The sequence below is a fragment of the Tachypleus tridentatus genome, chromosome 4 (genome assembly GCF_004210375.1).
Source record: "Tachypleus tridentatus isolate NWPU-2018 chromosome 4, ASM421037v1, whole genome shotgun sequence".
Taxonomy (NCBI): domain Eukaryota; kingdom Metazoa; phylum Arthropoda; class Merostomata; order Xiphosura; family Limulidae; genus Tachypleus; species Tachypleus tridentatus.
Genome location: NC_134828.1, coordinates 78,481,700 through 78,507,411, shown reverse-complemented (window position 1 = coordinate 78,507,411; position 25,712 = coordinate 78,481,700). Strand labels below are relative to the sequence as shown.

General features: G+C 33.4%; 1 protein-coding gene across 7 annotated transcripts in view; it reads left to right on the top strand.

The window, feature by feature from the left end:
- Window positions 1–25,712, top strand: part of LOC143249507 (small conductance calcium-activated potassium channel protein 2-like) — a 234,467-nt gene that overhangs the window by 75,365 nt on the left and 133,390 nt on the right. For 5 of the 7 annotated variants that reach the window (XM_076499477.1, XM_076499474.1, XM_076499471.1 and 2 more), the window contains one exon: window positions 18,602–18,675. The exons of the other annotated variants lie outside the window; for them this stretch is intronic. The gene's annotated coding sequence lies outside the window, so the exon portion shown is untranslated. The remainder of the gene's footprint in view (window positions 1–18,601; window positions 18,676–25,712) is intronic. 7 annotated transcript variants of the gene reach the window in all.

Below are 25,712 nucleotides of genomic sequence, written 5' to 3'. Positions count from 1 at the left end.
CCGTCGAATCTTCCTGCTCAACGCCGGCAAAATTTTCTTCGGCCGACCACTTGAAATTCTCGTTACGTATCCCTCAGGGTCTTTTAAGAAGTTTGCAACAGCAGTTTTACTACGCCCAATCTCACCAGCGATGGCACGTTGAGAGAGACCTTGCTTTTGCAGCTCCTCAATTCTGCCACGTTCAAACTCTGTCAACTTTTTTAGCCTTTGCCATGTTTTTACCCAATGTAACACAAGAGATGTCAGTGGGAGATGTTGACAATGCTAATGCTTGAACACAAATGACTAAATTTCGTTACGTGTTACCGATTAACTCTTCGTTTCAGTATGGTTTTAAACTTTTACCAGCTAATATTTAGGCTAATTTCATAGTGTTCACATTTTCCTTATTAAATGCTGAGAAAGTTTTTATTTTTATTTTCCCTTTTCTTATTTTCATCTTTCGAAGCTCTACTCAAATAAGTGGTTGAGTCTAACAACGCAAAATGTATATTTTTTCTTTATATTCATTGGTCTTAAGATTTTGGCCAGCAGTGTATATACATAAACATACTTTTAAATAAAAATAGTAAAGGCTATTTGCAAGTTAGTAGTATGACGGTTCTTTAAACTCCACCCTTCAGATTTCAGTGCAACTTGTCTTAATACCATTGTTCTGAGAACGTCAATATCTTGAGAGATGCCACAACATTCTGGAGAAGAGCCCATTGATTTTGTATTTCTAAAGTAGATACGTTGGAGTGCATATAGTACGTACCTTTATGCGCTTCTATATAAATTTGTATTAAACTACGAGAAGTGTGTCTTGAAAAAAAAATATATATGTGTTGGTGGCCAGGAAGTTCCAGAAGAAGTCTACTTACCGATGGTATCTCCAGTGATAAAGCGGATACTCAGTTCTTTTTCTGAACTTATCTGCTGCCTGTCTCTTTAGTTTCATAGGCGTGTTTGTTAGTTTTTATTCGTTTTTTATGGGCGCAGTATTTATTCAACATTTTGTAAGACCAAAGATGTTTTATCAACTTTTCTGTCACTATCTTTAGTTAAACCATAATCTGCTGTTCTAGATTTCTTGATACAACCGCTTGTTTATTTAGTTAACAAGAATATTTGTGTACTTATCTGTCTATTTAGTTTGTTTTTATTTTTAAATAAACTAAGACTAACCAGTCACTTATTTAGTTATATGTCTTTCCACATAAATTTGTTTTTGTTCACACGTGTGCTTGTATTTCGATTTCTGTAAATGTGTATATTTGTGTATCTGAGGTTTTGATGAATCCATGTTTAAAATAATGATAAAAAAGCAGTAGTTTCTGACGAGAACATTTCTTTCACACTCACACAAACCAGGTTTTACAATAAACATAAAAGTTTTAGGTTTTGTTTGAATCTGGAAAAATTTCACTGTCTCTTTTGTTGAAACACACTTTGCTTACATGGTAACGTTGTCGACAATCTTTTTTAAAACGGTAAAGCTACTTCATGTGATTAAAATGTAACTTTAAAAATGTGGTGTCCTTACTATAATTGTCATTAAGCATGAGGAATGTATTATTTGCACACTCTTTCAGCAAACTGGAAGCTAAAAGCCGTGCCTCATTTTCTTTTGAAAATGCCTGCCAACAACATGAAGATAAATGCTGTTTTTTTTTTTTTTTTTTGCATATACAGCTATTAAACCAAAAGCAAATAGTAAAGAGGCTCATAAAACTTCATGAAGAGTTTTTCAAATTAATGTTTTGTGAAATATTTTATTTAATTACCTTTTAAACTGTATCCACCAAAACTGAATAACGCGTTTTAGAAACTTAGGCACCACTTTCGGAACATTTCTTTGTACAAAGAAGATTGATCAAAATATTTCACATCAATCAAAACTGCATGTTTTATGAGTTATGAGTGCAGTGTTTTCGACCGTGTGAAGAGGAAGGACCCTATAGTTTGTGAAAAAATGGTGTCGTGCCAAAACCTTTAAAAAAGAAATAGAATATAAATCTAAGTCTGTCTCTCTTTTAATGATTGGTTCATTGTCTTTGTTTTCATCCATAACCGGGATATTGGTGACAAGCAGTTTTATGAGAAATCAATTTCCATACTCTCTAATGCTTGAAAGTTATAAGACTTTGGGATAGAAGAAAGGGTTTCTAAGTTTCCTTTTCAAAATATTTTCCGAATTTGACTTGTTGGCAGTCAAGGTTTTGCCGCCAAAAAAAGAAAAAAAACGTTATTTAGATACACGTAGACAATTATTTCTACGTTTGAAGCATATTTCCTTCTCAGTATTTGGTTTCATATATTAATTTTAAGGTTTCAAAGTAAGACATTTTGACATAGGGTCGTGCTTTTTTGTAGAGCTTCTTCGTAAGGTTTTAAACATTTCACCATAAATAACTAAAGCATGAATTTTAACAATACTATGATTTTCGCAGTAACTAAAAATTTGATTTTGAAATATTATTATTGTTTCCGTGGAGTTATATTTATTATGGATTTATAAACTAAAATATAAATAAAAGAGGCTAAGCTCTGTATACAAGACATATCAAACAAATAATTAGAAATGTCATTTTTTTAAATAAAACTTTTCAACATGTATTTATTTATTTCTTTTTCAGAAGAATTTGTAATATAAATTTTAATGATGTTGAATCCGCATTTGATATCATAGATTTGATAATGTCCTTTCCATTAACTCATAAAATGACCCAATTTCTTTTGTTTCATATTTTAGGGTTGCTTATTTTCCAGTTTATCGCACATGAATAAACAAACCTCAGCAGCTGTTACTAAATGAAAGTAGAATTGATCCACAGCTGATGGTTCGTGTACATTGTGATAATTTGAAATAAGTTTGCTTGTTTTAGAGTTTCATTTGAATTTCGCGCAAAGCTACACGAGGGCTATTTGCGCTAGCCGTCCCTAATTTAGTAGTGTAAGACTAGAGGGAAGGCAGCTAGTCATAACCACCCGCCGCCAACTCTTGGGCTACTCTTTTACCAATGAATAGTGGGATTGACCGAAATATTATAACGCCTCCTCGGCTGAAAGGGCGAGCATGTTTGGTGTGACGGGGATTCGAATCCGCGACCCTCAGATTACGAGTCAATTCCCTTAACCACCTGACCATACCAGGCCAAACATTGTTTTAGATCAAAACACATGTTGTTTTAGAGTAAAACCACATTGGATTATCTGATTTTTCCGCAGCGGGGAATTGAACTCCATATTCTGGTGTTGTAAGTCCATAAACTTGTCCTGTTCCACAGGAGGACAATTTAACACAAGTTACAAACAAATTCATTTAGAACATTCAAACTTCTCTTTTCTTACTTGAAATGTAAAATCTGTGAGATGGAGATTTTCGGTGCAAGAAGGGTGTAAGTTTTGTGTTATAATAAATATAATAGTTATTACAATTTGATTAGTTCTGGAAAACTATTTTAATGTATTTTTGTTTTTGAGACGTATACGTGGATGTATGGAAGTTGCCAAGACATTTTCTAAGCGGAGAACGGTAAAGTTCATATAATTAGGACTTAATTGTGAAAATATTGTACATTCATTCTTAATATTATTAAACGATAATTGAATATAATATTGTGTGCGTATACGAAATGTACTCGGCAAGACTTATAAAAGTTCGAATGGGTGTCATTCATTCTTTACTGTTAACCAAACTGTCTCATAAATAATTTTAAAAAAAACGCAGGTAAAGCGAAATATATTTTGAAAATACAAAGAAATTATTCTAATAACTAAAAGAAAAAAGTTAAATTCTGTGCTGATGAGAACTGAAATATCTCGAAACTACGTTACTTAACTCATCATAGTATGGAACTTGCTCACCTAATAACTGTTATTTGGTTCAATTCTACTTTTCCGAATAAACTAGGTTTAAATGAGAAATACTTAGTGCCTGTAAAGCTCGCATTATCTGGTCAAATTACATTAAATTTGTTGCCGATGTTTAGAAACTACACTATCAGTTGTCCCACGCGAGTAGAGCGGTACGTCTACGGATTTACATCGCTAAAATCAGGGACTCGATTTCCCTCGGTAGACGCAGCAGATAGCCTAATATGGCTTTGTTATAATAAAAAAACACACACATACTATCAGTAAAAATAATACTTCAATGTTTCAAGTAGCTTTAATGCCTAAACGAATGATTACAATAACAATTCGTAAGTTGGTAGGATAAGTTTAGTTTATCTAATTTTAATATAATAAATTATTTTAATAGTTTGTACGAAACACTAAATATCAAGGTTTTATTTCACTATATCATTGTAATGTTACGTAGTATAATTTATCTCGGACGAGTTTACGGTTTATTATGTTACGTAATACAATTTCAAGTAACCGGAAATTGAATATGAATTTAGATATGTTTCAAATTTATGATAGTTTTCAAAAGGTTGCTATAGACAGTTTTCTTTCTAAACACAAATATACTTTAATATACGATCAACAGTACAATTTGTAATAACGGTTATTACAAATAATGGTTTATATACAAGAGTTTTACAAACTGTAATGAGTCTTGTATCTTGTCTGGAGCTGAATATTTTATCGACGCTCCAGGTCCGCGAGTGAATTAATTTAGTTGATATTGTTTTTGTTTGTTTTGGATTTCGTGCAAAGCTACACGAGGGCTATTAGCGCTTGCCGTCCCTAATTCAGCTGTGTAAGACTAGAGGGAAAGCAGCCAGTCATCATCACCCACCGCCAACTCTTGGGCTACTGTTTTACCAACGAATAGTGGGATTGACCGTCACATTATAATGCCACTACGGCTAAAAGGGTGAGCATGTTCGGTGCGACGGGGATTCGAACCCGCGACCCTCAGGTTACGAGTCGAACGCCTTAACCCACCTGGCCATGACAGGCCTGTTGATATTATTACACCTTGCTTAAGCTACCTAGCTGTCTATGCTTGACTAACCTTACAACACTTGCAAGCTGACTATTTTTAAAAGCGAAGATAACTAATGTTCTCGTAGAAATGCTAACGTCCGAAGTAAATTCTCGGAAACTGTGATTAACACTTGTTAATTGGGAAGCTACAGAATTTGACCAGTAACGTTTATAGATTTTCAACATTACAAACCGTTCAACTTCAGAGAATTTATAATTTTTAGGAGACGTTCACAAAAGTTCACTTTGCAAGAATACTGTTATTTGCAAGTATTACATGTACACCTTGTACAATGTCGGTTCTTACGCTCGAGAATCTTCTATAGATTCAGGCGGGTCTTGCGCAAGTCATATTTAACAACCTACGTTATGTGCATTAAACTGAAACAAACGTAGATATTAAACTAGATGTATAACAGTAAATCCATTACATTAGTGACTAATGTCTGTAAGCAAGTTTTAAAAATAATTATTGGTATTTGTTTTCGAGTTCTCATCAGTGAATGCATACATATTTTCTAGATTTAACCGTAAAATAACCCAAAAATGCTTTCGAATTTAATTTTTCAAAAATCAGTTTGTTAGAGCAACACATATTATTTGTAATTAGAAACTTTAAATGTTTATTGCTTTCTAATAGCAATCAGTTCGGTCGGCTTACTGAGTTGTTTGATTCACTAGATTTCTCTAGTTTATACAAAGAGCGATTTTTAGTAACAGGGGTGAAAGGAGGTCGTCAGGGAAGATTTTGTAAAACGTTAGAATTGCAGTTAGTGTTGGTATAATAAACCTAAAATAGCGTAATGTTAATACAAAAAGTAAAACCTGTTTCTGAATTAAGCTGTTTTCTGTTATATCACCAATGTTTTAAATAAAAAACAAACCTTTTATTCAACGGAGACTAAATGAAGAAATCAACAAACATTTTTCCAGTTTTGTTGTTTATACGTTTCATGTTATACTTTCAGTGCATAGATTAACAACAATATTAGGTTATTCTTTTGTTTCTAAGCAACGTTTGATAAAAGCCATAATTGGAAGGTAATGCCACCCAACGCATTGGCTTTTCTATACATATCAAAAGTTGTACTTCTTTTTACAAATAATTATTCTGTGAATATACTACGAACTCACTACTTGAATTATCTTAATTTTGATTGGGCCACGAAGCAATTGATCGACGTTGAACTACCTCGGCTGCACTTTTCTGCCGCTTTGTTGGTTAAGCTCAGTTTCGCAAAATTTATTTATTTCACGTTAGGTATGTGACATTAGGGTATACAATGGGGTGGGGGGGTACTCGTCCCGTCAATTTTGACAGGCTATATGCTAATATTTAGTAAGCTCCAAATAAAAATAATAAATATATGTGAACCGAGCTTTCTACTATTGATTTTATCATCGGTATGTTGAAATTGGGCTTCTTTGGCTCTGTACTACACCGTGGCGAGTACCACACAACCATAAGCTAGAATGCGATTAGATTTTGGGAAGAAAGCAAAAAATTCCCAAGAAAAAAAATTATATGCACTGAAACAATACACGCTGAACTTAGATAAAGGTATTAACAAATTTCACCAACTAAAACAGTCACTCATAATATCCTGTAAAAGTTTTATTTTATGTATGATATTTATCTGCAGCCTAATACATTCATGAGCACGATTGTATTACACATGCTAATTTTTTTATTTAGTTTTAAGAATGGTAAATCTAAATACGTTTAAAGTAATTAACAAAAGTAAATTGTTCGTCACGTTTACGTAAAAGTTTGCCGAAATATGTAACTTAAATATTCAGTAAATGTTAATATAAAAAAATTAAGCAGTAAAGAACAAAGTTTGAACTTGAATCTTACTAGGATGACAATGTTCTTATTAAACCCCGTTTAATCAGAAAAATAACAACAGTAATAATGACCAGAATTAATAAAATATTTTTAAACTTTCAAAATTTCAGTCTGTTTCCTATCTATATTTCGAAAAAAAAATGGTTGATTTGGACGTTACGAGATAAACAAAATGAACTTTTGATATATTTTAAACTTCGCTTTCATCAAAAAATAGAATTAAGAGAAATTCAGTGAACTAAACTACATTTTTATGCATGTTTCGGTTATAATGTGAAGTGTGTTAATGACTTCGATACAGTTTCTATGACGATATTAACTTGGGAGAATAACACGTCCACAAAGATGTTTCATTAATGGAAGGAAAGCTTTATAACACGTCCACAGAGATGTTTCATTAATGGAAGGAAAGCTTTATAACACGTCCACAGAGATGTTTCATTAATGGAAGGAAAGCTTTATAACACGTCCACAGAGATGTTTCATTAATGGAAGGAAAGCTTTATAACACGTCCACAGAGATGTTTCATTAATGGAAGGAAAGCTTTATAACACGTCCACAGAGATGTTTCATTAATGGAAGGAAAGCTTTATAACACGTCCACAGAGATGTTTCATTAATGGAAGGAAAGCTTTATAACACGTCCACAGAGATGTTTCATTAATGGAAGGAAAGCTTTATAACACGTCCACAGAGATGTTTCATTAATGGAAGGAAAGCTTTATAACACGTCCACAGAGATGTTTCATTAATGGAAGGAAAGCTTTATAACACGTCCACAGAGATGAATGGAAGGAAAGCTGTTTCATTAATGGAAGGAAAGCTTTATAACACGTCCACAAAGATGTTTCATTAATGGAAGGAAAGCTTTATAACACGTCCACAAAGATGTTTCATTAATGGAAGGAAAGCTTTATAACACGTCCACAAAGATGTTTCATTAATGGAAGGAAAGCTTTATAACACGTCCACAAAGATGTTTCATTAATGGAAGGAAAGCTTTATAACACGTCCACATTAATGGAAGATGTTTTTCATTAATGGAAGGAAAGCTTTATAACACGTCCACAGAGATGTTTCATTAATGGAAGGAAAGCTTTATAACACGTCCACAGAGATGTTTCATTAATGGAAGGAAAGCTTTATAACACGTCCACAAAGATGTTTCATTAATGGAAGGAAAGCTTTATAACACGTCCACAAAGATGTTTCATTAATGGAAGGAAAGCTTTATAACACGTCCACAAAGATGTTTCATTAATGGAAGGAAAGCTTTATAACACGTCCACAAAGATGTTTCATTAATGGAAGGAAAGCTTTATAACACGTCCACAGAGATGTTTCATTAATGGAAGGAAAGCTTTATAACACGTCCACAGAGATGTTTCATTAATGGAAGGAAAGCTTTATAACACGTCCACAAAGATGTTTCATTAATGGAAGGAAAGCTTTATAACACGTCCACAAAGATGTTTCATTAATGGAAGGAAAGCTTTATAACACGTCCACAAAGATGTTTCATTAATGGAAGGAAAGCTTTATAACACGTCCACAAAGATGTTTCATTAATGGAAGGAAAGCTTTATAACACGTCCACAGAGATGTTTCATTAATGGAAGGAAAGCTTTATAACACGTCCACATTAAGATGTTTCATTAATGGAAGGAAAGCTTTATAACACGTCCACAGAGATGTTTCATTAATGGAAGGAAAGCTTTATAACACGTCCACAAAGATGTTTCATTAATGGAAGGAAAGCTTTATAACACGTCCACAAAGATGTTTCATTAATGGAAGGAAAGCTTTATAACACGTTCACAAAGATGTTTCATTAATGGAAGGAAAGCTTTATAACACGTCCACAAAGATGTTTCATTAATGGAAGGAAAGCTTTATAACACGTCCACAGAGATGTTTCATTAATGGAAGGAAAGCTTTATAACACGTCCACAAAGATGTTTCATTAATGGAAGGAAAGCTTTATAACACGTCCACAAAGATGTTTCATTAATGGAAGGAAAGCTTTATAGGACAATGCTGGAAATCGTTTCAACTTGCACTCATTATTACACTATTATGTAATAAATATAGGAAGCGATTAATGTAGGCAAGTAATATTCTCAACTAAAGCAGAAAAAACAAGAAAACAGTACACATATGCTACATCAGAACAAATTGTAGCCTAAATTCTAAACAACATCGATTGAAAATACGTCTAATTTCATCGGGCGGTTTTCAATGCACAGTAAAACAACTGCTTTTGAATAAAACAGTTTTCTCAGCAATGTTTTTCTAGCCATCGTGGTTGATAAACTCAGGCACCTAATGGTGCATTTTACAACTGCATAATAGTACGGATAATATGAGAACTAAACACATTTCTTCGAAGAACGTACATTTAAATTACAAAATACGTCAGAGAGGAAACACAATCTACGTCTCACTGACTGAATTGTTCACGAACTTGTGAACTATGATAACGCTTGCAAGTATAACAAATGATCTACTTGTTAAGTATTACACTATTTAAGAAAAATCGATTTGTTTTTTTTACCCTAAAGTACGCATAAACAAAAAAGTTTACCTGTAAAAAACAAACTCACCTATTCATGATAACGAAAATCCCACTTGAAGTAACAAAAATATATTTTAAATACCACTCGTATGGGTATTAAAACTTTTAATTGAAATAAAGTACAGAACAACAGTCCGACCTTTTTAGGTCAGCTTATAATGCTAAAAATCGGGTTTCGATACTTGCTGTGGACACAGCACAGGCAATCCATTGGGTAGCTTGCGCTTGACAACAAACCAACTTGTTACAATAAATACTAATTTTAGATGGATCAGAACTATTGAGAAAACTTAGTTTTCTCCATTATTTTTTACATTAATCATAAGTAATAAAATTTATTTGTTTCAGATATTTTGATAGTGTAGTACAGGTATAGCTGAAGAAGACAATTAATAAATAATAAAGCAAAAACATACAAGTGATTTTTTATTAAAATTTGTATTTGGATCTTAGCTAGTGGAGGCAAAAATATTTGTTTCAGATACTAGAGCGTTATAGTGTTATAACAGAAAATCGTACATTATACACGATAAATAAAAAATTGGGAATTTAAAAACCTGCAAATTGGGATCATAACAAAGGAAGGAAACAAGGCTAGAAATAGTGTTGTCATTATTTACTCAAACTAGAAATGCATGTTTTGGCTCCATGATGCTACCTAGAATTACTTTTACCATTTGTTTTGCTCGCTAGCCTTTTTTTTTGCTCAACTATGTATAAAGTATTACTTGATATGTTAGTTAGCTTTATACACTGTAATGATAAAAATCACAGCTAGTAGCTAGCTGCCACCGTTCATGATGACTTACTGTAGCTATTGACTATTTGATCGCATTGATTTGATATGTAAAATGTTAAGCTGTAGTCGCAGATTGTCATGGAGACTTGTTTGAAAATGTAGTGAGCATTTACAGTTTCTTTTTTAAGTAAATTCTCTATATATAATGCACAGCAATACGCAAATATATGCCTAGACTAAAAACAACCCCAACTGACCATTAATTTTATTCGTATAAAAGGCCCGGCATGGCCAGGTGGGTTAAGGCGTTCGACTCGTAATCTGAGGGTTGCGGGTTCGAATCCCCGTTGCGCCAAACATGGTTGCCCTTTCAGTCGTGGCGGCGTTATAATGTTACGGTCAATCCCACTATTCATTGCTAAAAGAGTAGCCCAAGAGTTGGCGGTGGGTGGTAATGACTAGTTATCTTCCTTCTAATCTTACACTGCTAAATTAAGGACGGCTAGCACAGATAGCCCTCGAGTAGCTTTGTGCGTAATTCAAAAACAAACAAACAAAATAAAAGCGGCCTTTTCAAATAAGACATATACGTTAAAAACAGCGCTTTAAATAAATCTTCGTGTCTTTTAGAGTAATTATTTTACAAATTTGCGTAATAAAAGTTAATATTATGTGTATTGTGTATGTGTATGTGTACTCTTTCACTTGATACATAATAAAAAGGTTGGCTCCCTAACAAAAATGCGTGCATAGTGTGCAAAGCACTATGTATCTACGTGTTGTAACACGTAGTAGTTTATATCACGTGATTCATTATTATACGTTATGCTGCGACTTTGATTCAACAAAGTTTCAAGGACTCTCTTTGTTCATACACTCTTATATAAGCATATGTAAGTTCCTGACTGAAACCGGGCGAATATTAGTGTCTTAAATAAACGATTCTCGTGTTAGATGGCAATAAATAAGTTTGTTTTTTATTCAGTGAACCTTTATGAATAGACGTAGCAAATTTAAAACTCTCTTTATTAAGATTAAATGAGCTCGAAATTTTATCCAATAAAATATAAAGTTATGAAGAGGAAATGCTCAATTAATTGTATTTCTATATTAAGAGTAAAAAACACAAATGGATAGTTTTTGGTGCAATGAAAGATGAAATCTTTGTTATAAACTATAAGCAATTAGCTTTGTTTACTCATTTACCATCATCAGGACGAGTTGAGTATAGGTGTGAGTTTCAGTAGAGGTAAAACGGACTTGGTCGTCATATAGATTTTCACACATCTCATGTAATGAATACATAAACTAAAAACCTTTATTTTGTTATACCTGACACGTATACAGATCACATTTTCTGAATGATATATTTATAACAGACCTTTCTGGTGTTTATATTATCACCACACCCAAATTTCCGAGCCTCAGTATCAATATAATTTGCTTTATTTGATACATAAAATATAACAACTTTCAAGTTAAGGTGGCATAGATTATATATTATTGTACAGTCATATATATAGTTATGGTGAAATATTAGTCTTTTTTTATAATTTCTGAACCATTGACTTTGCGTTCTTGTTATTATTTCATATCACATGCAGTTTTTTCTTAATGCTGTGGCATGTAGGATGACATTGTTAAATGGACGTACTTTGAATAAAAGCAGATAATGTTTCATTAAATTAGTGTTTAGACTGCCACTGAATACTGATGGTAAAGTCGCTCACCTTTGATAAGTATGTCTAATAAATCTAGGTGTCTGATAAATAAAACTGGACAGCTTCAATACATTTGTTCTCCATATAACATAATTCCAAACTTATGTTGCGGAAGTATATTCTGAAAGACACTCTTAAGTTTTCAGAATTTAAATCTTAGTCTTTAGAATTGGTATTATATAGTTTTACAAACGCTAGTGTGATACGCTATAGTTAACTGTCGGTGCTAAGGTTTGCTGTTACTTTATAGACCGGATAGTTTTTTTTTTTTTTTTAAGTAGACGTGTCATTAACTATAGCACAAATGTTAAGTACATTATTCATGGTTGTTTGTTTGTTCGTTTTTGAATTTCGCGCAAAGCTACGCGAGGGCTATCTGTGCTAGCCGTCCCTAATTTAGTAGTGTTAGACTAGAGGGAAGACAGCTAGGTATCACCAACCACTGCCAACTCTTGAGCTACTCTATTACCAACGAATAGTAGGATTGACCGTTACATTATAACGCCCCCACGGCTGAAAGGGCGAGTATGTTTGGTGTGACAGGGATTCGAACCCGGAACCCTCAGATTTCATGTTCGTATGGATGCTGAAGTTGTCTACGTTAGAAGCCAACATTGATCCACAAAACAAAACTATATTTTTTAAAATACTAATGTGTTAAATATGCATGTTTCTTATTCCAAGTTCTTCTTCTTCGCTGTGTGGTTTATAAATTATTCGATATTCTCTCAAAGAATCGATTATTATTAAATGGATTAGCCATATTCACCACCTCGATTCACTGTTGTTTTTATCAAATCATACTTGGCAACTTATCCTGTCTTAGCTTCATCTGAATCTCCTTTAATTTGGATTATTTCAAGATCATTTGAACAAAGTACACATTTTTATGAGTAAACTCAAAAGGATCATCAGTCACAAACTAATATTTACTTTAACCAAATTGTAAACTTATAATAAGTCTTGTTACACGCTTGTAGCTTCCCAGTGGCTTAGGGAAAAACCGAAGTCTTGTAACGATAAAAATGTGGCTTCGGTATCGGTTGATTGATACAAAGCAACACAAATTTGAAACTTTAAACTTAGTTACAAGCAAACAAAATACGTAATTCAAATATTTTCAAATTTAGATAATATAAGACTTTTACACTAAGAAAATAAGTGTTGTATTTTGTATATGTTCAATCTATTTGAAGATATCTTAGTCATGCTGTATGTGCTTACTACATTTATCACTCAACAACTGATTTTTTTTTTTTCTCTAACCAAAGCCTCACTAACTTCAACTTATCTTAGGAACTTTCCAATGTAACTTGTCATTTTGACTGTCAACGGGTCATTTCCATCTGCCGTTTATCTAAGTCTATATTTACGTCTTTAAACTGAAAAAAAAATGAATGTATCGACTTCTAACTTATCTATATTTGAGTTTTTATAATGTGAAATATGTAGTAGGATTATGCACATCGAATTATCATATCAAAACTGGCGTTTACAGTTATTGAGAACTGAAGAAATCTTAAGCTTTATTTGCAATGAATGTGTAGTTTACTAGTAGTAGATACTTTCATAATTCTGCATAGCAAAGACGTTGTTAGTGTGCTCTGTATGTAAGCTGTATGCCATCTGAAGGTTAACAGTTTCTCGCGACCTACGTATTGCGAGTCGGATGCCCTAACCATCAAGCTCTTTCAGGGCATCCGACTCGCAATATGTAGGTTGCGAGATCGAAACCTGCCGTCGAACATGCTCGCCCTTTCAGCTGTGAGGGCACATTATAATATTACGATCAATCCCTTAATTCTTTGGTATACGGTTGGGGTGGGCGGGATCACTAGCTACCTTCCCAGTAGTGTACCACTTCAAAATCAGAGACGGCTAGCGTAGGTAGCAATCGAGTAGCATTGCCCAGATTCAACAAACGAGAAAGAAAAACCAGTCCTCATAAAAACGTGACTTTTGAAACTTGTTATTAAAGTTTCTAGTATGAAGTTTTCAAAAAATACTTGTGTCATAAGTCGAGACTCGTGAAACAGATTTTTCTGCTGCTCATTCAAGTAGCTCGGAATTTGTTGATACATGCTGCGGAATGTATTCTAGAACTTACGCGACTGAAAACCATTTAAAATAATCCTTTATTTTATTTTAAAACTTGGAATTATACAATAAACCAATTTCGAAAAAACAATAAGCCAGACTCATCTTATGGTGTTTTGTTTGTTTACTGACATGTTAATTTTTTCCGTTACAGACGTTAAAATGTCATTATGTTAACAATACTATTTAAAATTAATAGATGGAAATGATAGAATCATTTCTGGATATATATTCGTTCAACATTTCCACGAACAAACAAATAAATAGCATATCGCTTCAGCCCTCCCGTTTGCTAGTGTAAATCGAGAATACCTTTTATGAGGTATTAATTTGTTGAATCAGGTGATCCTTTTTTTGGTACAGTGTGTTTAATCAGTTTTTTAGACAAAATATACATCCACAATCATCAAAGTATATTTGATAAAGATAATGGGCACCACAAAACAATAATGTGTTAGTTTTATGTGACAACAAATATTAGCTTTTCTTGCAGTTGTCAGATAAACATTTGGAGTTCCTTTGTTTGTATTTTGCTTCTATGTCCGAATAACTAACCAATAACTAACATTTTTGTGGTGCTGTGAAACGTTTGTGATGTAACACATACAGCATAAAGGAAGGACGAAACTGAATTTTGATAAATTACTTTATTGTGTTTGTTTTTTGAATTTCATGCAAAGTTACACGAGAGCTATTTGAGCTAGGGGCCCCTAATGTAGCAGTACAACACTAGAGAGAAGAAGATAACTAGTGTAATTGTCGAAAAATCCAAGGCACCTTCATCAGGGTACTTTTAAAATAATCAATATCAGAATGTTTAGGGTTAAGTAACCTTTTTCTCCAATGAGTTTTCTTTTTTATTTCTAACTTTTGTTATCCAGTTATCTAATTACACAATATCAGTTCCTTTTACTCTTTATTTCGAAGTTCTAAACTATCATTACAATGTTTCTAAGTAATACTGACTGTGTTCATTTCTTCTTGATATTACATTTCATTAATGAATTTCAATTTAGGTGTATCATGTCGAAAGTGGAAGATTTGAAATAGATATTTTAAATAAAAGAATTTTTTGTATTTTTCTAAGGACTTCAGATCTAATAATATTTTGTAATCTAACTTTAGTGGACGTAGTCTGCATATATGCTTAAGCACCCACATCTAGCTCTCCTAATTTCTCTTTTTGCATCTATAGCGACTCTTTTCTTTCTTATGTGAGACTTGCGAATAGAGGTTAAGATTGATAGACGGTGTATCCTCACCGCAATGCGGGTCGTATTTCTTCAGTCACCTCCAAAACCTATGGTTCATTTTATAATCCCACATTATAGCTTGTACCCTGGGATCTTTTAAATTAGCGCGTTTTTTAAATTCATTTTTGTTTCGACTTATTTTTTAAGTTATAACAAACTAATATAATTAGTCAGAAGTTTGGATTTATTGTTTTCAACGTAGTCCTTTATTGTGATTTTGTTAACTTTATCAAAATGTATTAATTGTCAATAAAATGTATATATATATATGTGTGTGCGTGCGTATGTGACAGAAATAATAAATAAAATTTGACACTATCTTTTGAGTGGCACCACAAACAAATATCCATAAAAGGTATCTTTCTGTGGTATTCACGATTCAGACAGTTGTACAACTACCATTTTTTTGTCACAGAACACTATTTCAAATAAAAGCACTCGCTTCACAAGAATAACACAACTTTCGCTAGCACTGTACTTGAGGGTTAGTTTATTACTTTATTGAAAGTAGTAAGCATAGTACTAAAAATACTGTTACTTTTTTAATAATGAGCGTCACTTTTAATATCTTAACACAGTTCGAACACTTTTCACGTAAAGTACTTCTCGGAAAAATATTTTTTTAGAAAAAATATATTCATCTCTTCTGTTTTTTTTTCATTGAGATATGAATACCACAACTGGTAATTACTAGTACAATACCACAACTAGTTATTGCTAGAACAAAACTACAACTAGTAATTACTAGTACAAACGGCCGCTCTTATGGCAGCGTTTCTGTTAGTGTTCATGATACAATCTTTCAGTTTTCCAAAAAAATTCAGGAATCATCTTATTATACTTATTTGTTATTATTTCATTTACCTTTAGGAAATATAAGAAATATAAATTTCACTGTTTAGATGATTGTCTACCAAAACATACCTCAACATTGAAGATTATTTAAATCAGGTTCAATATTAATGTAAAATTTATTACTATTAATTCAGGTATTTGAATTTTAAGTAGAAACTTAAGTATTTACAACGCTAAAATCCGGGGTTTGATTCCCTGAGGTAGATACGGCAGATAGCCCACTATATCTTTGTTGTAAAACAAACAATTATTCGCCAAGTGGTACGAATGATCTGCTATTAATGCAAATAGCCAGTTGCAAGGATGATGTTGTTGTTGTTTTGAATTTAGCACAAAGCTACACAATCTATCTGCTCTGCCCATCACGGGTATCGAAATCCGGTTTTTAGCGTTGTACGTCCACAAACATACCGCTGAGCCACTAGGGGGCTGCAAGGATGATAAAACAAGACATAAGAATGACTCGGGTAGAAGTTACTACAGTTTAGAATTGAATGCCACAAAATTAGTTTGTGTTATAAATCACCATCCGAAAGCATACTAACTTAAAAACTAAAGTACTCTAAACTGAACAAAAATATTACAATCACCAAAACAGCTTTCATTCATAAAGTAATACTGAAACTTATAAAACCATCACCTGAGTGATACATTGACTTTCAATCATTTGAAGTAAATCCTTCTCGATCTTAGACTCTGTATAAATTTTGTCTTGTTTTAAAACAATATTACATTAAGTTCACAAACAGTTCTTTGTATGTCATTACGTAATTTAACTTGAGTTAGCATATTCACATTGAAAAACCTAAATTTATTATACACCACAAATCAAAACAAGTATGCACTAAAACGACGACCTCTATCATTCGCACATGCAAATTTTCGAAATCGTACAGCGTTTATCGTCAGGCAAACTTGATTCCAAATATCAACTATATATACTCCTTGAAACTGGATTATAGATGTCTCTACCAGTCGGGGAAAACTTCTAAGTGAAAAATGTTTTACGGGCTAAAAATATCGACAAACGCATCCATTAAGTCGGATTTCAAGCAATTCTACTATAATATTCTAGTTTTATTGCAAAACGTAAATCTGATGTTGTACCCTCTTTGTAGAATTTAATTTCATGGGGTTGATTTAACTATATATTGCTCTTCTAGTTTTATTACAACGGTGAGTGTCGGCACACTCACTTTGTTAAATTTAATTTTCTCAAACACTTTGATTATATATCGGTGTTTTAGGTTGTTATTACCGCAACGGGTATGGGGACACGTACTTGTTTTGTTGAATTTCATTTTATTAAAGAATTTTAATATATAATTTTTTTTCATGTTTTAGTAAATATCAGTATATGTTTTAAAAGGCAAATATAATTTTGTTGTATTTTGAAAACAGTTAAAGATTTAGTATCGACGAAATTTGTTTTAAATATCATTCTCTTTCTCTGGGAACCAAGATATATATTGTTTGTTAATTTGTTGTGATGATTTTCGTTAGTGTTTAAACACAGCTTTGGAGGGTATACATTCTCTGGAACATTATTCAGTGCATGTTGAATGTTAGTTAACCTTATAAAGAAGATGATGTACCCGACTGCACAAAAACGAGCGTTCCCTTATATCGTTATACCATTGTCAACACCTTTTGCTATGAGAACAACGCAAACAAATCAAGTGCCTTTTATGGTTTTCTTCAAACGTTTTTGAAAAATAGTGAAACTTAAGGATGTCCAGTCGTCTATTCCTTTATGTCTTTTACAAGTAGAGGCGGTCACATTTTTCGCTAGTGATAGTCGTATTCAGCCCCGGCATGACCAGGTGGGTTAAGTCGCTCGACTCGTAATCTGAGGGTCGCGGGTTCGAATCCCCGTCGCACCAAACATGCTTGCCCTTTCAGCTGTGGGGTGTTATAAGTGACTGTCAATCCCATTATACGTTGGTAAAAGAGTAGTCGAAGAGTTGGCGGTGGGTGGTGATGAATAACTGCTTTCCCTCTAGCCTTACACTGCTAAATTAGGGATGGCCAGCGCAGATAGCCCTTGTGTAGCTTTGCGCGAAATTCAAAAACAAACAAACAGTTGTATTCCATTTCGGTTGCTACTGTTAACAAATGTCTTTGAACTGTTAGTAAAAATAGAGGTCAATAAAGATGCTTCTACTATATAAAAATCAACTTTCATACTTTTCTGAAAGTTGTAAACATCTTTGCTGTTAATATTTTTTTTACAAGCTAACTACGATATGACTAATCACCACATTAAGTTTAATTTGTATGTACATAAAAGTGGAATATTTTACAAACTTGAAAGTTTGTAGAGGAGGATCATAAAAAAAACTAGTCATTGTAGTTGGTATCATAGATGATACAACATCTATTATTTCTCGTGGTAAAATATGGTTCAGAATAATAGAACCAAAAAGGTGTTATTTTTTATGAACCTCAGCTCTTCCTCTTCGTCATTAGTGGAAATGTCAGAGGTAACAAAATTAATTTAGTTTTATAGAAGGTGTGAGAAATTGAACAAAGTTGATAAGTTAAATAAAGTACTTCAGTTTTACTTTTCTTTGCTTGTTTGTTTGCTATAGCAAAGCCACATCGGGCTCTCTGCTGAGTCCACCGAGGGAATCGAACCCATGATTTTACCTCAGACAAAGAATCGGTAGGTATATAATTAAGTCTAAGAGGCTAGCATCTTTGCAACAGTTGAGTTCTAACATACAGTTTCATACAGATCTATTTCTTTGCAAAAAGACTACTTTTATGAGAGAATAGTTTTATTAGGCGTGATACTCTGTTAACGTGTTTAATATTTTGATATTTTTATTTGTTATTTTAAATATCCAATCAGTTTTTGATTGTTTTCAAAGAAGTTAATTACATATAGAAGTTGAAGGTAACAAGAGACTTTCGTAGCTGTTACATATCTGTGTTCTCAAGACGTGATAATAAATTTGTACGCTATTATCCAAGTTTTCTGATTATATTTCGAATTCTTTCTTCCTAGAAACACTACGATAACAATATGTTGTTATTTTTAGACTAAGCGTGAGTTACATCGAAATCAGAGTATAATAAATTGGTTTGGTTTGTTTGGAAATTCGTGCAAAACCACACGAGAGCTATCTGCGCTAGCCATCACTACTTTAACAGTGAAAGACTAGAGTGAAGGCAACTAGTCATCACCACCCACCGCCAGCTCTTGGGTAACTCCTTTACCAACAAATAGTGGAATTGAATCTGGCTTTATAACGCCGAAAGGGTGAGCATATTTGCTGGGACGGGGATTTGAACTTGCAACCCTCAGATTGCAAGTTGAGCACCCTAACCATCTGACCATGCCAGGCCAGTATAATAAAAATAATTAAAACAGGAGCACCAAGTTATCTATTTCTTATAGTTATTAAAATATATAAGTTCCATTATCAACGAATTATAACTGGACTTTTAAAAAAACAATTTATATATGTTTATGCGTTTGCTTGCCGCCACAAAAATGGAATTTCATGGCATGGGTTGAAAATTAGAACGAATCTATTTGGTTTACGGCGAGTTTTCGACCATTTGGTATGTAGTCTCGCCACAGGTGAAGTTATAACTGGAGAACTATCTCAGTTGTTTTCGAAAATAAATATTCTTACAGAGACTGTTAAAGATATGGAACTAAAAGAAGTAATATTCAGAAGAAGGAGTTTTCAATGTTCTGATGAAAATGGACTTTTACTGCAGAAAGTTATGGACTGTAAAAGCCGTCAAAACCACACTGCAACACAATTTCTGACCAGCGCCCTCTTCCATAAAGTAAAGATTATGGTTGCGAAAGAGAACCCTCTGACCAAAAATGCTACTGTGATGAACATATCTACTAGTGAAGTTAACAAAATGGTAACAAATATTAAATAAGACGTATAGGACCCCAACTCTTAACTTTTCTGCATGGCTCACAATTATTTTAATACGATTTGCTTTTTTAGTTACGTTTTCGGAACCGTTAACTCAATTATGATAAGAAGATTTTCTAAGTTAGTTTATTACAGTGTTTCTATAGCAATATTCCGTTAGATATGAGTACAGGTTTAAGCACTAAACTTTTTATATCAAAATGAAAGTAGTGAATGAGATTTCTGAGTAGTGGTATCAGAAACACGTGCATTTTGACACAAAGGATTCTCATTTTCAATTCGACAAAGATTTATGATCAAGTAGATAATGCGTCTATGGGATCAATATTATTTCCGTCACTCGTTAACTTGTCCCTCTTTTGCCATGAAAAGCACTAGCTTGATGAATTTCCTTGTTTGTTTAAATCAATACGGATCATACGTTCATTATTTTGAATGATGCTGAACATGCGGATACGTTTTGAGCTACATTAACAGTAACCATGGTAATATTAAGTTTACAGTTGAGCATTAACTAGGTAATCAACTTTTATTTGCAGATAATTTTGTTCATGGAAAATGGTAATATTTTAATTTGAGATATTTTGTGCGAAGACCTTTTAGGTTTCTATTTTAATACTGATAGTTTCAAACCAGCTTTCTTTAAGAAAAGCTTATTAAAATCTTAATTCATCTACCATAAAAAATTACTAGTGCATGTGATTTCTCACATGTACTGACAATATCAAAATGTTCTTAACTATAAATGCTTCTCTTATAGTTAATAGTTATATCATATGTGATTATTTAAACCATACGAAATGGAATATATCGCTTACTAGACAAAATGAGGCAAACAAGTAATTTTAATTAGAAATTAAGCACATAATTTATACTAATGAGCTTATTTACAAGTTTAATTACGGTGTATTCTAAAGTACGTTTTGTTTACATGCACACGATTTCGTATGTTGTATATGAGTATAAATGTCCTAGATCTTTATATTTTATTGAATATACTAGAAGGTGGCTTTAACCTCGTGTACTAGAAAGTGAACGTCTAAAATCACATTTTCCAACTTGTTTGTTTGTTTTTAGAGAAAAAACAACAACAACACATTTAACTATTTGCTGGGCCGACCGCGGGGAATAGAATCCTGGATTTTAGCCTTGTAAATCCGTAAACATACCTCTATCCCAACCGGAAGGAGGGATATTTTCTAGAATCAATAGTCATGCATTAAACGAACGTAATGAGCTTTTAAGCAGAGAACAATTTAAAGACGTCGCAAAAGTGCTTAAAGAATGGCAATTGTGCAGAGAAGAAAGCCCATTGATCGACTTCAGCCTAAGTTAAATGAACAGAATAGTGCAGTTAATTTATTATTAATTTTGTTAGTGATTGTGCTTCACAAATTCCGTTCTACAGTTTTAACGTGCAGTGGAACAGTAGCTTTTGAAATATTGTAATTGTGTGATATGATTGGATTACCATGATACATTGTATTAATCTACTGTGATGACGTCAAGACATATTAAAATATTTTTAGTAATGCCTATAATTATCTACATAAAGTGTGTGAACGATTTCAGAACGATCCTGAAAGCTAAACCAAAGAAATTTTATTTGGTTTATTACAAATTGTGCTTATCCTAAACATATAGTCAGTGATGGAGGACTGTGAACCCACGAAACACTCAAGAACACCAATAATCACACCAGTTTGAATATTTGACTATACTCGCGTGTTCAGAAGTCATTTTTAGATCATGTTAAAAATATTATGTTAATATCAAGTTACCTAGTATTTGAGCAGTTGTTAGCTACTCTAACGTCACAAATAAAGGATAGGTTAAGTACTGTATTACCAAATGGAAGATTTCATTGTAAAAAAAAATACTGCATTACATATAAGAAGGTATTAGGCAATATGTGAGGTGTGAATCAATTTCAGTTTTGCCTCTATATGAATACTTATTTACCATGAAGCACTTAGGCGGTTAATGAAAATTTCAGGATCTTAAATACATGATAGTAAATTAACCGCAAAAAGAATAATAACGTCCTCGATGAAATCAAGTTCAAAAAGATGGTTATGAGCAGAAAAAAAGAAACTTAAGAGCTGTGAAAGTACACGGGATTAGTTTAGATTGAAACAACTTAGAGTCACATCGTCTTTTTTTAATAAACGATGGATTTCGATGGTTTAAAACAGAAATTCACGTTGCTTATCATGCTATCCATTAAATGGATTGAATGTGAATTAGGAATAATATCGTTGAAGGTTGTACCTTCTTATCGTTTACAAAATTACAACATCGTTTTCGAGAAATGCAAGAGGTTACAAAATGATTTGCAGATTATAATATCTAGATAATTTAAATCGGAAATACGTCGTAACCTTCCACTGTCTGAATTACTTGGTGTGGAAAAACAAACAATCTATGAAAAACTGTACTATTTCTTATATGAAGAAATGTTATTGAATCTGAAACTTCTGTTGCGAAGGTAAATGAGCTTTGAAGCAGATGGAAAATTAGCCGTAATAATAATATGCTGGTTTAAAACTTGAATAGCAGTTGATTTGGTTAATATAATACTACATGATCGGATAAATGCATTGCGAAAAATTTCTACCGAAATTTGTAGTGAAACAAAATTGTGCCTACGGACTCACACTGCTAAAAATCGGGTTTGGATACCCGTATTGGGCAGAGCACAGATAGTTCATTGTGTCGCTTTGTGCTTAATTTCAAATAATCAATTAATCAAGGATCAGGAAACTTGTAGATGCACTAAGAACAAAGAAAGTATTTATATTGAGTGTCAATGTTGTCTCTCTCCGGTGACTCAAGGGCGAGTCTTAGGGCTTATAACTTGAAAAACTGGGTTTCAATATCCGACATGGGTAGAGCAGAGATAACTCTTTATGTAGCTTTGTGCTTAAAAACGAATGAACAAGCAAAAAAAGTTAATTCTATCCATGTTTATCATTGGCTGGTTCAGTTGCATAAAGCGATTTTCTTGCCTTGATGTCATACGTACTGTACAGCCGTCACCGTTTTATTGTTAGGTCTCTTGAGGGTGATCGGTTGAATTGTAAAGTATGTGTGTGTTTTTTTCATATAGCAAAGCCACAAAGGGGTATCTGCTCAGCCCACCGAGGGGAATCGAACCCCTGATTTGAGCGTTGTAAATCCGGAGACATACCGCTGTACTAGGAATTGTAAAGTGCGATATCCTTTCTAGCTGTAGTATTCTTCAGTTTTTCAGTTAACCTTGACAATAAACTTCAGAAAGGTTGCTCGATATCAATGCATCTCTCAGCTCTTTCTAACAGCCGCAAAGTGATTTTGTTTTCAAGTTTACTTCGGCTCCAGTTTACCCTCAAATCTTATTTTTAGTTTATTTTTTTTGTCCAGTCTGCAGTTATCGTATTATTCTTTTATTATTTTACTTGTGTGTTGTATCTCGCTTTGTCTTTTAAGTCTAAATTAAGAAATTTGTGTTTTCGTTTTGTACATGTAGTATAGGTTGTTTGTTTGGTTTGAATTTCGTGCAATGCTACACGAGGGCTATTTACGCTAGCTGTCCCTAATTTAGCAGTGTAATACTAGAAGGAAAGCAGGTAGTCGTCACCACCCACCGCCAGCTCTTGAACTACTCTTTACCAACGAATAGTGGGATTGACCGTACATTATGATGCCCCCACGGCTGAAAGGGCGAGTATATTTGGTGCGACGGGGATTCGAACCTGCGACCCTCAGATTACAAGTTGAACGCCTTAATCCATCTGGCCATGTAGTAGAGTCTCTTCTTTTGTCCGCAACGTAACTTTTACAAAGAATCCTTTGCTTCTCCACTTACTGGCGAATCCTGAGTCCTGCACACCCTATATTTTGTCATCAAAGTACCTCAACATTTCACTGGTATTGGAAAGCCTTACCAAGTAGACATAGTTGTGTGCTTTGTAAAATCAAATAGAGGAAAGAACATTATTAAAGGTGGTTAACAATTTTAAATTTTAATATTTCAGTTAATATTGTTTGGTTAAATGTGTAATATTCCGTAGAAAGATAAAAGTAGGAAAATAGTTGTTTGTACTGCTTAAGTTAAGACATTAGAATGAGAGAAAATCAGTTACGGGGGACTAAGAACGTTACATTGAATTAGTTATACAAGTCAGCATACCACGTGACAACCACAGCCGATATAAAACCGTAGAATAATGAGATGCGTCGAACTCACAGTTTCTAGACGTGATGCCTTAGAATATGCCTCACACTGTCAGCTGTGAATAACTTATAGGGAATTTTACTATTCGCTTCAAAGAGCCGATGAAAGCCCCTGTTGCGTTGGGTACTATCGGTTGGGCCTTTTCATCTGATCAGTAACTCAGACGAGAGACGACTGTACTTGAACCATATGGATCTCTGACCTAATCTCTAACCTTCCCGGTGACACAGTATTATATCTACGGACGTACAACACTAGAAATCGGGTTTCAATACTCATGGTGAGCAGAGCACAGGAATAGCTTCCGTAACTCTAAACAAACTGACATTAACGTTTAACCTTTGCACGTGTCAGGTGCTGTTCAGGTTGAAGATGACAATTCTAAACTTTTTTTCCAAAAAGTGACTTTGTGTTTCATATATTAATCATGAAAAATTTCAGTTCCATTTCTTAACTCTAATGGACTTGTATTAGTTTAAACTCATGAATATGTAGTACAAATTTAAGTTTTTATACTCAGAAAGAAATAACATTTCAGCAAAGTTCTACACTATTCTTCAAATAATTTCATACAATGAATTCACTTCTTGACTTCAGTAATATTTCAACATGACAGTGAACTCGAATACCCAAAAGTAATACGCAAAATGGAAATTCAATGTGATTCATTCATCCAGTGAAAACGTGTCATAAATTTTCTTATTTTCTCTCGCGCATATTTTTTTTGTTTCAATCACAATGTAACGTAATAATGAAATAGACTAACCTCGTGAGTAGTACTACTTTCACAGTACCCATAGGAATAAGGTCAATAGATGTAGAACTAAAACTAACCGTCAAACAAGACTTTTCGATTGATTAGTGTTGCTTCCGAACGAACTTGTACTGAGCACGAGAGCTCGCACTGTGAATCCCTTACGTGCCTAGATTCAGGGACGCCACTACCTCACACTGATTAGATAAATCTGCTGTACCTGTGTAGAAGGTCAATGAAATTGGGTTGATGACGTGACCTGCAATATTTATTCAAAGGACAAGTCTAAGAGAACAATGGAAAGATGTCACGATGAACCCGATTACAAACATAGTTTATTTTATTTACTGTTTCCGAGGGACTAGAGAATTAATGCTGTGACCTGTGGGATGATTATAAGTAAGATTTCCTATTTAAAACGTATATATCATACAAAACTAACTGTCTTAAGCGAAATTCATTGCACATGAAGCACGTTGGGAGTCGCAACCTTCATGAATTTAAACAAAACTACAAAATAATAAAGACAAAAATCTCAAAAGTATTGTAGGAACGAGAAAAATATTCATATTATCACAAGTTTATGATAAAGAAGACTGAATTAAAGACGTTCTTTGGTTGGTTGACGCTGAACACTAAACTACATAATGGACTATCTATGGCATGCCCACCAAAGGTATCGAAAACCGATTTATAGTGTTCTAAGTTTGGAGACACCACTGTACCATTATGGGCTATCTGTGCTCTTCCCACCACGGGTATCGAAACTCATTTTATAGTGTTGTAAGTTCGGAGACATACTGCTATACCATTGGAGGCTATCTGAG